Here is a 14255-nt window from a genome sequence, read left to right on the forward strand (position 1 = left end):
AGAAGCTGGCCAAGAATTCTTTCTTTTCTCAATGTAAAAACTTCCAATGTTAGAGCACTTTGCGAGATGATCGCTTCCCAGCCCATCATTTTTATATTAAGCCGTAAGTTTTACAGTTTTGGAAAATGGAGCACTGTAAGGTCCGATTTTCTAGTCGCACATTGAGATGTAAGGCTTTGGAGACTTGAACCGATAATAACGCCGAGGGGATACAGTCTTCTTTATTTAATTTTATTTTTTGGTCTTTTTTTCCGTCTGTAATCCTCTGTTAATAGGTGATCCGTTAGTAATTTGTTGACTAAAAGACCTATGCTTTACGCTTCGCCTGAAAACAGTTTGGAATTACAATGTATTTGCAATGTGGCCTGTGAGATTTAACTAGATTTTAAAGACTGCCTCTTTGCATAAATAGGTAAACATGGTTATTTTAGCATTTCTATTTGTATTCTGACATGTTGAGCCCTGAATGCTAGCCTTCTGTAATGTCTGTTAACTGAGGTAATTTTCCTTGACCTTGTTAAAGCTCATTTCATGTACCAGTCTCCATAATAAAACCCGTTTCAATTAAACTCTCAAGCACGATTTAAAGAAGTGGAATTCAGGGGCTGGGGATTTGGCTCAGCGGTAGAATGCTTGCCTAGCAAGCTGCGAAGCCCTGGGTTCGGTCCTTGGCACCGAAAACAAAAAATAAACCACCCTTTAAAATAAATAAATAAACCTCCCCTAAAAAGTGGAATTCATATGCTAAAGAAAATTCTAAGCTGCTCCAAAGGGAAGAGTGATTTGGTTAATAAGTGACATATTAACTTGTTTTAGACTTGTGGTTTGGTTTAACTATAATTTCACTGAAGGCAAACAGAAATCCTTTAGATATGGCGGAGTCCTAAATCAAAATATATGACATAATGCAGATCCTTTTTTTTCCTGTAGTGCCAGAAGTTGAACCCAGGGCCTCCTGTATGACATTAGCAAGTGTGTTACCACTGAGCTACATGCCAGGTCTCTGCAGATTTTTAACTTTTTTTTTGGAACTGGGGATTGAACTCAGGCCCTCACGCTTGCCAGTGAAGTGCTCATTCCACTGAGCCATCTCCCTGGTCCCTAGATTTTTAACTTTTTTATTCAGTACATAAACCCATTAGTTTCCGAGTTTGACAGCCAGGGTCATTGTGAATTAGGGATCTGAAAGATCCAGTGCTTTTCTGCCTTAAAATGTTATTTTGGAAAAAAAAAAAAAAAAAAAAGAATAATTGCTCTATTTTTGCACCCTAATGTATTTCCTGTTTTGCTTTTGTCGGTGTTGTTCTGTCACATGAGTTTCAGTGAGTCATTATTATTTTCAGACTTTGCTGAACAGAATTCTCTAAAAGTAGTCCTGTCATTTTCTTTCCTTTCTGCCATTTATTACATCCTTTTCCATCCTCACATGACCTAAAAAAAACTTATTTTGTATACGGTAGGCTAAACTATGGCTTGTTACTGGATCTTGTCTAACCTCCTTGGGGTCTTCCTAGGTGGGTGAGATGACGTTGCAGCGTAAAAAGTGGTGAGACCTAGAGAACCGGCCGTGAGAGGGCATCTAATTCCTTAGGGTTGTTACCAGAAGCTGATGGCCAGTACAGTGAGATAATGGCATTTAGCTGTCTTCCTGTGTAGTCAGGCACAGTAGTTCTTCCTTAGTGGCTTTACATTCTCCAAAGAGCCACCCCCTTTAGTTACAGTAGTTTTTATTTTGTTACTTATAGACACCTACAGATCCTTTGACAAAGAGAAGTGAGAGGCTTCAGTGTGCTGTCACTCTGGGCCTTGGAAGCCTAGTCAGATAGGAGCCCGGAGCAGCCTCCCTGCCTGTGCCCTGCAGCCAGGGCTGGGTGACTCAGCCCTGGGCCTCTGGAGCTCCCCTCGGGAATGCTTGCCTGGGCTCTTCCTGTCTCATCCTTCCAAGGAAAGCTCTCCACTTTCTTGCCAAAGCTCATTTTCTGTCCTTCTAAAATCTCAGCCCATAAATGTTTTCTTTTTGTTTAAATTAAACAGAATCCCCTCAATTCGTATGTACTAGAATGGCAGTTATTATGGTTGAGGGGGAGGGGAGCATTCAGAAGTCAATTTGTCGAACTTTGGATTTTGACTATTGGGAGTATGTGGCTGAATGATTGCCATGTGTGTCTCCCCTCAACAGGGCCCGCAATGCCTTTGTTCTGCACATGCCAGTGAATGCGAATGGTCTGAATTTGATCAGAATCATAATGGAGAAAAATGATGTTTGTGGAGGTTTGGCAGAGGGGGGCTGGTATATCAACCCCTTTCCTTGCTAGCCCAAAGACCTGGAGTTTCAGAAACCACATTCTTTGTTTACCTTCCTTTGCATCTCGCCCCCACCGCCCATTGTGCACACAACAAAGGGTGCTCTTGTAAAGAGCGGAAAGAAACCCCCTTGTGTCCCGGTCTGGATGTGGTGAAGAGCAGACTCCATGGACAAGTTGGCTTCTGTGGCTCCATGCACAAGTTGCACTCAGCTCTGGGCGCCAAGGAAAGGCTAGACCTCACTTGAATGACTAGTATTTGCCTCCTCATTTTTGCATCATGCAAAGTGACAGACAGCTACTCTAAGGTGGCAACTAGGAAGCAGAGAGCCAAGGAATGAGTCACTCATTAATTTAGTTTTATTGTCTTATTTTTTGTGGTACTGAGGATTGATCCTGGGGTCTCACGCATGTTGGGCCAGTGTTCTTCCACTGAGGTATGGTGTATCCCCAGCTCTCTTTGTTTTAAAATTTTCTCTTGGGACAAAGTCTTGCTAAGTTGCCTAGCCTGACCTTAAAAGTGTGATCTTCTTGCCTCAGCCTCCTTAGGAGCTGAGATTACAAGCATGGGCCACCACACCCTAGCTCCTTCACCTGACTTAAAAGATACAAACAGAGAAGCACGGAAAAGGTTTCCTCATTCCCTGGCCCCAGCCACAGGTGACGGGGACAGAGGCTGGGAATGTTCCAGGGGTGGGTGTGCACGTTCAGGTGCTAGGAACCCAGTGCTTGCGTACTGCTCCCTCAGCCCTGCTCCACCGCCCCGTGCCCCGGCCCTCTGCCACTTTAGATGCTAGGAATACGCTGCCGTCTGTTCTCCACATCTCTGCCGCTGTTTCCTGCAAGTGTTCTCCTCAGCCCTTGAAGGGATCCAGTCCGCACCCGTCTTAGACTTTGAAGCCCGAAGCATTGTCTTCCGCTCCCTGCTGCGCATTTGACTGCAGCCTCCATGGCATGCACCTTAGGCCGATGCAATCAGAGTTCAGGGGGTTGTCGCCCCCTGCACATGCACTTTTCTTTGTGCTGTTCCCTCAGCTTTTAGGAACACTCCGCATTCAGTTTCCATTCAGAAGTGTGTTCACATCGTCTCCAGGGTCCTTTCTTGACTGAGTCAGGGAACGCATGGAGTCTTCTATTATATGGAGTGTCCCAGGAAGGCTTCTGTACTGGGAGTGGGCATTTTTCATAAACACATTCATTGCTTTCCTAGCAGAATTAACTATGATTTTGGTTATGTATCGTGACACTTTTATTTAACTGTTAATGCCTTGTTGCTCAAAATACCACCCTCACTTCAGCCTCATAGCTGTCTGTATCATTATTAGCAGCTCTGGATTTACGACTTCTCAAGCTTTGTGTCAACACTCGTGAATAAGGGCCTTCACATTTGCTCCTTATTTGAGAGAGTCTCTGATTCTGGGTTTTCTTCTGTACTTAGAAGATAAAGGAGCTAAACCTTCCACTTACGGTGTCCCTGGAATTTAGGGATCCAATGTAATAAAAGATTATTTTTAATTGAAAATATTAAACGCTGGCCACCTGCACACAATGCCCCATTCCAAGACGTAATACTTAGTATGTTACTGAGACTTTCTAGTTCTAATCCAAATAGTCTGAGGGTACCCTGGCTGCTGGGTTTTATTGCATAATGCCCTGTAGGAGGTAATTAGCTTCTGATGACTAATTAACAGGATCTGGGGGTAAGAATTTAATAGTGTTTGTTTAGCCCTGCTCATGTGCGGTTTCTTACTTAACCATTAACCAGTTGCACCTTGCAAACAGGAATAACTCACGAGACAGTTGGGCAGGTGTGAGGCTCTCCACAGTCCTTCTTTTTCCTTCTGTAGTTCTGACCTCCCTCGCTGCACAGATATCCTATTTAGTGATTTGTCTTCCCACACACACGTTGATAGCAGGATTTGAGAGCAACGTAAGCAGCAGTGCTAATGTCCAGACCCTGGATAGAGCGTAGCCTCAGCTACTTGGTGCAAGTCTCAAGACTGTTTCTGCACATGTTGGGATGGCAAGCTCCCATCTGTGCTGCCGGGTGGTTAGCTGAGTCTCTGCCAGTCCTTGCTGGTGAGCTCTCCCAGGGAGTGTCTGCCTGTAGGGTCTGAGTGAATAAGCAATAGTCTTTGGCAATTTGAATCACAGAGCGTTCCACAGAAATTCCAATTTAACATTCAGTTTAACTTTTTAAAAAGCATAGTAGGAATTGAAAATTCACAAAACAGGAATTTAAAGAAGTGGGATTAAAAAAATAGGTTCCATCCAGGAAATGCAGGTTCTTAGGTGTAAGAAGTAACAGGCTGGTGAATGTGAGTGGTCGCTATCTCGAAGGTGGAGAGGGTAAGCTGCTGTGCTTGGCACGGAGGACGTTTAGCTCTTGGAAGCCACGGCTTTACTCTGAGCACATCCTGAGGAGAAAGGTCAGGGTGAGGCTGGGGCTGGGGCTGAGCCTCAGCCCTGCGGGGGCTGCGGAGGCTTGGCTTGGGGTGCGACACCTGTGTGAACATAGACAGGTTAATTTTTTTATGCCTTGACTTTTCTCATCTGGCAAATGAAGATAATAATAGTATCCACCTCCTACATCATACGGAGAATTAGGTAAATTGACTTATATAAAGTGCTTGGAACACTGCCTGGCGCAGAGTAAGCAGCTCTTTAAGTGTTAACTATCATCAAGAGTATTGGGAAAATTGAAGAAAATTCCAACAGTGCAGCCATTTTTATAGTGATAATGCATATGTATATATACACACGTATATCACATTTAGCCATTAAAATAATAGTTTGAAGAATACTTAGCTGCATGAGAGACCGTCATAATTGAATCAGACATCAAATTGTATCTTCACAAGACCCAAATTGAATTTAGCAGTGTTTCTTTATGGAAGACAAAGTGACAAAATATTAACGCTTTATTCTCCTGATGGGATCATGGGTTACTTACAATTTTTCACATTTTTGTTTGTTAATCAGAGTGTTACAAGGCTAATTGTTAATTGTTATAGATCTATCATATAAATTTTACATTACTGAATTTTTGTTGTCAGATGCATATGCATTTTGGTATATTTTACATTCTCCTCTTTTGAGAGCTGCTGATAGTTCACTTCCCTAGTCTCCTCACCCACACATCATCTGCTTGGTGTTTTCTTGCATTCAGCTTGCTTGCTTAGAGTATAGGTCACCCCTTTCCACTGAAGGCCCCATGAATGCTCGGCACATGCGCTGCCACTGAAGTTTATGAGCACGTCCCCAACCCCCGTTCTTGAAAAATAAGACCAACTGGAATGATCTGTGGCAGTGGCAGTGAACTTGGGGCACATGCATTCTTTTTAAGGCCAGAGATATTAATGGATGAGTTGTTTTTTTCTAAGCTGAAACCTCGGTATTCAGGTTTAATTGCAATGGCGGTGTTTTGTGATAAATAAGTGCGAGTGGGGTTGCAGTTCGGGCACTCTAAAAGGTTCGCTTTTGCTGCTGTGTGGGATGCTAGTGGTGGCGTCTCTCTGGGGAGTTTAACCCAGAGCCTGCCGCTCCCTGATGGCGGGGAGCTTATCCTCCCGTGTCTCACCCCTTCCCCACCCTCCCACCTTGTCTGAACTTGGCACTCCAGTGGGATCAGGACCCTCACCAGTCCTGCTTGCACAGGAGAGTAACTCCTGCCTCCCAGCATCCTGCTGCTCTGCCTGTCCAACTTCTCTTCCATTTCTTTCTTTAAAGTCAACCTTTCACAGCCAGGTTTTCATACTGAACTTCCTGAACAGTGTCTAAACCATCCATTCGACTCTGATTTCAGTTCTTCTGACGCCGAGATACTATTTGTACTCCAAATGTGCTGGGCATCAGCATGCCTTCTTGTTTGGTTCCCGTACAGGATTGTGTCCTCATTACTCTAACTTTCTAGAAGAGCATCACCCACACGCGTGCACACGGAAATCAGAAACCCTAGTGGTTACTGTGTCAGTGACATTCTTAGGAATGGCTGGTGGCTTTTGGTTCTCTCTTCCCCCTTGCACTTTTTTTTTCTTTTTCTTATTTTCAAGATCACAATGTCAACATCACTTGGTCCTTTTAGCCTTATAGATACTCATTTGCCTGAAAATCTGATCATGATTTTTATTCCTAAACCTGAAAGCAAAAAGGTTGATTGCAAAGAATACCAGGTATCAAGTGCATTTATAGTAGGGGCCAAGAAATCCGCAAATTAATCTTAAGTCTACCGCCAACTCTAAACTGTCACTTCTTTGGTGTAAGACAGTTTCCCAAATCTGTCATTAATGTATTTAAAGGACGTAAATGTGTTAGAACTCTTCATATATCTTCCTGGAAAGAACCAAATCCCAGGAAATGTTCCACACATCTGCACTCAGTCTAAGCCAGTGGTTTCCAAAGTGGGATTTATGCACCCCTGTAAGGGGATGGGAGAGAAATCATTAGATAGTCTTTGTCGTCTTTCATGATTTGTCTTCCAAGTATGTGGATTGCTACCAAAAAAACATGTTTTGATAAGTTTAAAAAATCAGCATTTTGTGTTCAGATAATTTTGTTGATGTAGAGTCTTTTAAAAAGTGAAGGGCTGGGGAGATGGCTCAGTGGAATAAGCGCTTCCCTGGCAAGTGCAAGGGCCTGAGTTCAATCCCCGGTTCTGAAAAAAAAAAAAGTGAAGACAACTAATCTGAAGACAGTTTCTCTAGTGAGATTATGCCAGGTTAAAAATAAATTTCATCCTAAATTCTGTGTCCCGCCTAGAGAGGGAGGTGTGCCCCTGCCTGTGCACGGACAGGGTGGCACAGTCCCTCCCGTACAGGGCTGCAGTCCGACTAGGAGGAATGCGGAGCAGTAATGTAGAGTGCATAAAGCGCCAGAGCTGCTATGGGGAGTATGATACAGGTGGCATAATTCCTGCTAAGTCTGCACAGTGGACTTTCAAAACCTCTTTTATGTTAAAACATTTCCTTAACAACCTGGGCAGTTTGTTGTCCTCCTCTGCAAATAAACTGGGCTTTGATCATCTCCTAGATACAGATGTTAGCTGATTCAGTTGTGTGCTCCAGTATTCAAAATAACATTTGCCAGTTCTTTTGATAACGTGCCTGTGTTTCCCTTAAATTACAAGGGGAAAAATGGCAGAATAGACTTGGTGGAAAAGTAACCAAGGTTTGGGTCAGTGTCCTTTGGGAGCAGTTATGGTCTCCTAATTTAAGATTGGTGTGTGAATTAACCTCCATGGACTGCCGTGACACAGTGCTTCTCTACTGCTGGCTTAAAGCAAAAGGTACTTATTTCATAACAGTGCTAGAGGCCAGGTGTCTAAAGTCAAGTTGTTACAGGGCCACTGTAGCAGAACCCCTCCTCACCCCTGCCTGATGGCTGGTGGCTTGTGGCTGTTGTGACTTGCAGCTGCAGTCCCTGAGCTGACATGGGCCTTGCAGGCTTCTCCCCGTGTGTATCTCTATGTGCATCTTACAGGTATGCAGTCATGTTGGGTTTGAGGTCCATGTTACTCCAGGATGACCTGCTCTTTACTACTCACATTTACAGTGAACCAGTTTCCAAATAAAGTCATATTCTGGGATACTGAGCATTATGACTTGATTATGATTATTTTTTGTGCAGCCAATTCAACCCGTAATAACAAGCAACACCAGAGTCAGTAGTTAAATATGCCAGACGCATATAAGGTGTCAGTGGTCTTCCCCAGCTAATGCTGTGTCGCCATGCAGATTAGATGCAATGAGAATGGCAGCCAGAAGGCAGCCCTTTGTGTCAGTTGTTGGCTGATTTGTCTCTGGGATTTGGTAGCTCAGGCCTGGATGGAAATATTCAATACATTATTATATGTCATGTGGTTTGATCTGCCTATTAAAATTCCATAAAGTGACTTGTGTATAAGGTTGTTTCTTAGGGTCTATTTTTGGGTTTTAGTTTTGATAATGCTGCATAGCAGTCTCCAAACCTCAGTGGCTTAGATCTACAGGTATTTATTCCACGTTTGCAGACCTGCAGGTTGACTGTGGTTTGGCTGCTCTTGGCTGGGTTTGGCAGTGCTGTGCTTGGCAGGGCTGAGTTGGACTTCAGAATTGGGGCTGAAGCTCAGGTCCGGTCCACGTGTTTCTGTCTGGGGAGCTTTCTTAGCGCCTCATGTCAGGCAAGCAACATTATCCATCTCCGTAGTCTATTGAGCAAATCAAGTCACAGGGCAGATTGGATTGGAGTGCACACAGTCTGCACCAGGGCAAGACGCCCCAAGTCGTAGCAAATTGTCTCAGGTATTTCACACTGAGACACAATATTGAACATAAAGGACACATTTATTTTGGCTGAGAGCTTCGGAATCTGTAGTCCATGGCTTACAGGCCCAAGGCAGAAGCCAGGGCATAGTGGCAGGCTCTGGCCCAGGAGAGCTGCTCCCATCTTGCTGGCCTGGAAGCAGAGCACCAGTGGGCAGCAGGGAGGTGCACGGACCCTTCTTCATGATCCAGTCACCTCATGCACTAACTAGATACTTGAGAAACATCCCAGACGCAAACCACCACTCAGAGGCTGGGGATGTTTAACTATGATTCTCCTGTTTGTGTGTGGGGGGATGCATAATTGAGAACAAAGCCATTTTTCTTTTGGATTTAAGAACCTCTGTTTGAAGCACCTCCCTAGAGCTTTAACATAAAATGTACTTAAAGAATAGATTTATTTCTTGGTGCCTCCTTTCTCTGATGCACATTCTACTCCTGAGTGTGTCTTATATCTGCCTTTAATCCTTCTTGTCTCATTAAAACAAACAAAAAAAAAGAACTTAATGCTTCTTTACCCAGTGTGCCGGGCAATTGTAGCTCAATATCATATGCATCATTTTTTTTCCCAAAAAGAGGTCAGAGTGTGTCACAGCACTGGTCCGCCTCACATTGCATGTTTCATGTCCCTTGAACACGTGCTGTTGTGCTTTCTTCCTTAGCCCATGTCGGTGGATTTGGCATACTATATACGTTGCTGATCAGAACACGATATCCATTGTTCCCAAGATGTGACCCAACGTGCAGCGTCTGGGAGAATCTTTGTCTCCTTTGGAGAACTTGTGCATTTGATTTATGTATCCAAAAGAGGAGAGTTTGTGGATGTAGCTGTTGACTGCATGGTGCTATTGCTGTGCAACTCTCAGTACGGATTTGGGGTGGTATTCCATTCTCCCCCCCCCCGCCCCACCCTCGCATAGCTCATGCCCACGTGACCTAGCCCTTCTTAACTTCATTTTGAGCTTCTCTGTGCATTGTGCATTTTATTGGCTGTAATTTTTATATTCCTTTTTCTTCTGGCTGTTTTATTTTATGTAGCCCTTATCTTCCTTGCCAGAAATAGAAGTTTCTTTAGAATTGTGGCATCCTTTTTGGATTTATAGGTTTTAGATAGTGCAGTACCTGTGTTTGTAGCTTTTAGATGAATAGGCATAAAATGCGTACTTCATAAGTGCTTACTGAATTGAAGAGGATGATTCATAAATCAGGGCCAAGATACTACAAGAAGTATAAATTGTTTTTTGTCACTTAAATGCTGTATATGGTTAGATGAACTGAAAGAAAGGAAGTACTTTGAAAAGAATAATTTTCAAAAAAAATTTTTTTTTACAAGTATTGAGTGTATGCCAGTTTATTTTGAAAGGTTTTTTTGACGATCTCATCCACAGACATGTAGCCCTTTTCTTAATGAATTGGCATTTTACCTGAGCTTTGTTCCTCTTACTGATAGAGTTTCAAAATGCGTTCATAATTTTGAAGACTAGTGTTTGCAGGCCATGTACTATGTGGTTTTGGGGAAAGTATTTCATTTATTTTTAAATGTATTTGGTACAGGGTCTCACTTTGCAGCTTGGACTTGTAGTGATCCTCCTGTTTTCAGCCTCCCCAGCGCTGGGATTACAGGCATGCAACACCATGCCTGCTCTCAGTGGCCAGCTCAGTGTGTCCAGGGATGGGGCCAGAGTGGCATGTGATGCCAGGAATCAAACCCTGGTCCCTGTGCTTACCTAAACAGGTGCTTAGTCTGCTGAGCTGTCTCACTGACCCTATTACATTTACTTTTAAACAGTTGATTGATTTGATTTTTATTAGGTAACTCCTAGTTCAGACCCACCCAGTGCACCCCCCACAAATAATGCTACTAATAATTAGTAATCAGAGTAGAAACTACTGCTCACACTTTTTTTCTCTGCTGGGTTAGAAGGAGTTTGGTTGGGTGTGAGACTGGCACTCGTGTAGCTGTGATGACATTTGCTGTGCGCTCAAGGTGCCAGTGTACCATGATGTACATTGACACTCACGTTTTGCAAGACTTTGGAAAATGAGGCTGAGGTTTGCACATTTGGGGACAGCATTGTAAACTGTGTAAAAGTTGAACAGGCTAGAGACCCTATGATTCTAGGGGTGGGTCTGTCTGATAGTGTTTAAATGAATTATGTAAGTATTATTCCTGTGTGACTTGCTTCCTAACTGATGATATTTTAAGCCTTTAGATTGGTCTTTAGGTCTTGTTTACTCTCAAGGTGTAATCCTGGGTCCAGAAAACTCATCCCTTACTTTTCTACTATAAACTTGTACTTTAGTATTATAGTAGTCTACTATGCCCCTCAGCACCTTTCCCTGAAAAACACAGGAAGCAGTCTATTTGTTTACCCAGTTGGTATGTTGTAGGGTAGGGAATGTGCACTAACTGGTTTTGCATACGTTGTCCCAAGCATCACAGAGGGTCCAGTAGACCCGCACTCCAGGATTTGCTTCTTAAAAAAGTTCTGATTTTTGTGGTAGAAATAGCATACAGATTAGTAGACTGGCACATGAAAAACCAGATTTGCAAGTTTTGGAGGTCAAAAGTGAATCGTTAGATTACTTATACATGGATGATGAAGATGATCTGTTATAGTGACGTACGTACTTTCATTACAGAAGAGTGGTGGCAGTGGGTGATGATGGCAGTGATGGTGACCTCAATGATGACTCTGCCATTGCCCACATGAGCCACAGTGACAGTGCAGTGGAGCAAGAATCCACTGATACAGGCACATGAAGGCAGACCTCCTTGATTCAGATCATGAAGAAAATAGCAATGGAAGCACACATTTGACTAGTCAGAATGCTGGGAAAGAGCCACACAGCCAACTCGTAAGATCCAGCCTCAGAACCAGATCCAGAAGTACGGTGAGGGACTTGGCGGAGATGCGCCGTTTTGGACAGTGTGCCAGCACTGCCAGTCCGTGTTAGAAATTGTAACAGATGAAATGCTACAAGACACAGTGAAATACCCAAAGGCTGAGATGCAAGTGAAATGCTCTGATGCACCAGTAGTCATATTACAAAATATATTTATTATGATACCTCATTGGCTGAACTGAAAGCATTCATAGGTCTGCTGTACTTAGCACAGATTTCTCATGGTGATCATGGCAATGTAAAAGATTGGAGAAGTGGGTCAAAATATGAGAAATTTGTTCCCTTGTAGATTCAAAGAATTTAAACATTTATGTTGGAACTCAGCTCTCAGGGCCTCATTCATATAGCAGTAATCTGAATGAAGTGAACAGACCTGTTGCCCTCATCTCCCAAACTAGTCAGGATACAACCTTCAGCAGCCGGCTTACCGGTTTCCAATTGATGTTGCATTTGTTCACAGAGCACGTGTGGACCAGCAGAGGAGCTGTACACAGGAATAAAGCAGAAAATAGAGATGAAATGTGGCAGTTGCAGAACAGAGAATTGCATAGTACAATCTTTGGACTTCTGAAAGATAAAACATTGGCCTATATGGCAAAGAAAAGCAAACTGGTACCACAGATGTCAGCATGTCATTGTGATAAAATGATTGGGGAAATGATTGAGCAGGGAAAATCTCAACAGAATGGAAGCCTAAGGTAGAAACTCAGCAACAGAACCAAATGTGGAATAGATATTGTTGATGAGTTATGTAGCAACTGTGATGTCACTTAAAACACAAAGCATTGGCCAATGGTTCTGTTTTACTCGATCCTAAATGTGTGGCATAATTTGATAGTTTACAAAGAAAATAACAAGCACAAAATATCACGGAGAAATTCTCTTAGAGGATTGGGACTGAAGCTCAATAGAGATCATTTTACAGCAGGGGAAAACCAAAATGTTTCTCCCCAGGGAACTATACAAAAATTGTGCAGCACATGGATGAGCTGACAAGTGAACAGGCAGGTGCAGCATCACAAAGACCTAGTACGACAGCAGGAAAACTAAAAAGATGGCAACTGTGCCCTGCAAGAAAGTACAGGAAACAAAACTTACGTGCTGTTGTGTAAGCACCACTTGTGCATAGAACATACAGTTGTGAAGACTGCCTTGGGTGGGGCAGTTGAAGCAATCATGTAGGACTTGAGTTCTTTTTTGTGCTGCCAGGGATCAAGCTCAGGACCTCGCGCCTGTCAGGCAGGTGCTTCTGCCACTGAGCTATCTCCCCAGCCCTGGAGGGGAGTTTATTTCTGATGTTCTTTTAGGCTTTGTAAGGAAATACACAGCTGATGTGAAATGTTAATGTCTATTCTAAATGCACAATATATATTAAGAATACAGTAGTCTATTTTATTGATATTTGATGTTCTTGTTGACTACACACTGTATAATACAAGAGCCTATTGACAAAACAGCAAGACCACTGAGATGCCAAGCATGTCCTACAAAGGGACCAGGATTGCAAAGCACATGTGCTGAGCACGTGAGCGATTCATGTGCAAACATTCAGTAGATACTAAAACTTCAATACTTTGTTTTTGTGATATATTTTTCCTGTTGAGTACTCACCTCTTAATGTAACTCATAAAATTATAATTAACAGTTCATCAGTGGAAACATTCTAAAGAATTAATGTGTGTCTGCTACACCTGTGCTCATGTGCCTTAATGATGAAATGAGTCTCACGCTCTGGGGGCTGCAGGGCCCTGGGCTGCAGTGGTGGCTGGGATGACTCCCGTGCCCCCAGCCCGTGTGCGCCATTGGTCCTGTGCATGCAGCAGGCACCCCACAGTAGTGGTTGATGGAGGCAAGGAGGCAGCTTTCTCCAGTGCTGGGAGATGACCCGAGCGGAGGACGCTGTCCTGCGGGACACCAGGAACCTTCGGGTGGCGCGTGATGCAGATTTCTCCCTCTGTTCTGCCTCTGGGCACACAGAACACTGCGCAGAACTGACTTCTTGTACCATAATTTTTGTCCTTACTAAAAATTGTCATTTACAATTTAAAATCAGTAAAGGAATAAATTTTTAGGAACAGATCAAAATTTGTAGTCTTTTTCTTCTTATTTGCTGATTCTGTCATGTGGGGAGGGTGAAATATAGTGGCAGGTTGCATTTTAGAAGACCAGAAGCTGGAATGTTGCCAGCTGTTACGAGAAATGTTTAGGTATATTCAGACTTTTCGTTATTTCTGTTCTTAAATCTTAAAAAGTAATTCACTTAATTTCTAGATGGCATTTTAAATATGTAATCAGAGCACTAAGTACGTGTTGAATCCACTGACAAGGTCACTGCTGTGTGTTTAGCAGTGTGTAGGGGTAGCTACCGGTATTTATAGCCTCAAGGACAACTGGCCAGAAAGATGGCGTTCAGCTGATTTCTTTACTACAGTCGAATCGAGCAAGAAGCAGGATCGGATGTGAAAATTCTGTGTAGTTACAGCCTGGCATTAGAAACCGTTGTTAGTGGCTCTTGCTTTGTGATCAGATAACTGCTGATCATTAGAACTCTTTGACCTTGAATAAATTACTTAGTCTTTCTAAACTTCAGACTCTGACTGAAAAGGATGGAGAATATTAACTGTTGTACAGTCATAATGATGAGTGAGATAGTGTGTGTTGGCATTAAATTCTAAAAGTTGGTCATATTAATGTTCAAAACTTCTATGTGTTCCTATTTGGCGCAGATTTTTTTTTTTTTTTTTTT

General features: G+C 43.0%; 1 protein-coding gene across 1 annotated transcript in view; it reads left to right on the forward strand.

The window, feature by feature from the left end:
* The first annotated feature begins 2706 nt into the window (after window positions 1-2706).
* The window catches only part of Ncoa7 (nuclear receptor coactivator 7), a 120513-nt gene continuing 108964 nt past the window's right edge, over window positions 2707-14255 (forward strand). The window contains exon 1 of the mRNA XM_023714190.1: window positions 2707-2740. The gene's annotated coding sequence lies outside the window, so the exon portion shown is untranslated. The remainder of the gene's footprint in view (window positions 2741-14255) is intronic.

This window comes from Octodon degus, unplaced genomic scaffold (assembly GCF_000260255.1).
Source record: "Octodon degus isolate 3935 unplaced genomic scaffold, OctDeg1.0 scaffold00034, whole genome shotgun sequence".
Taxonomy (NCBI): Eukaryota; Metazoa; Chordata; class Mammalia; order Rodentia; family Octodontidae; genus Octodon; species Octodon degus.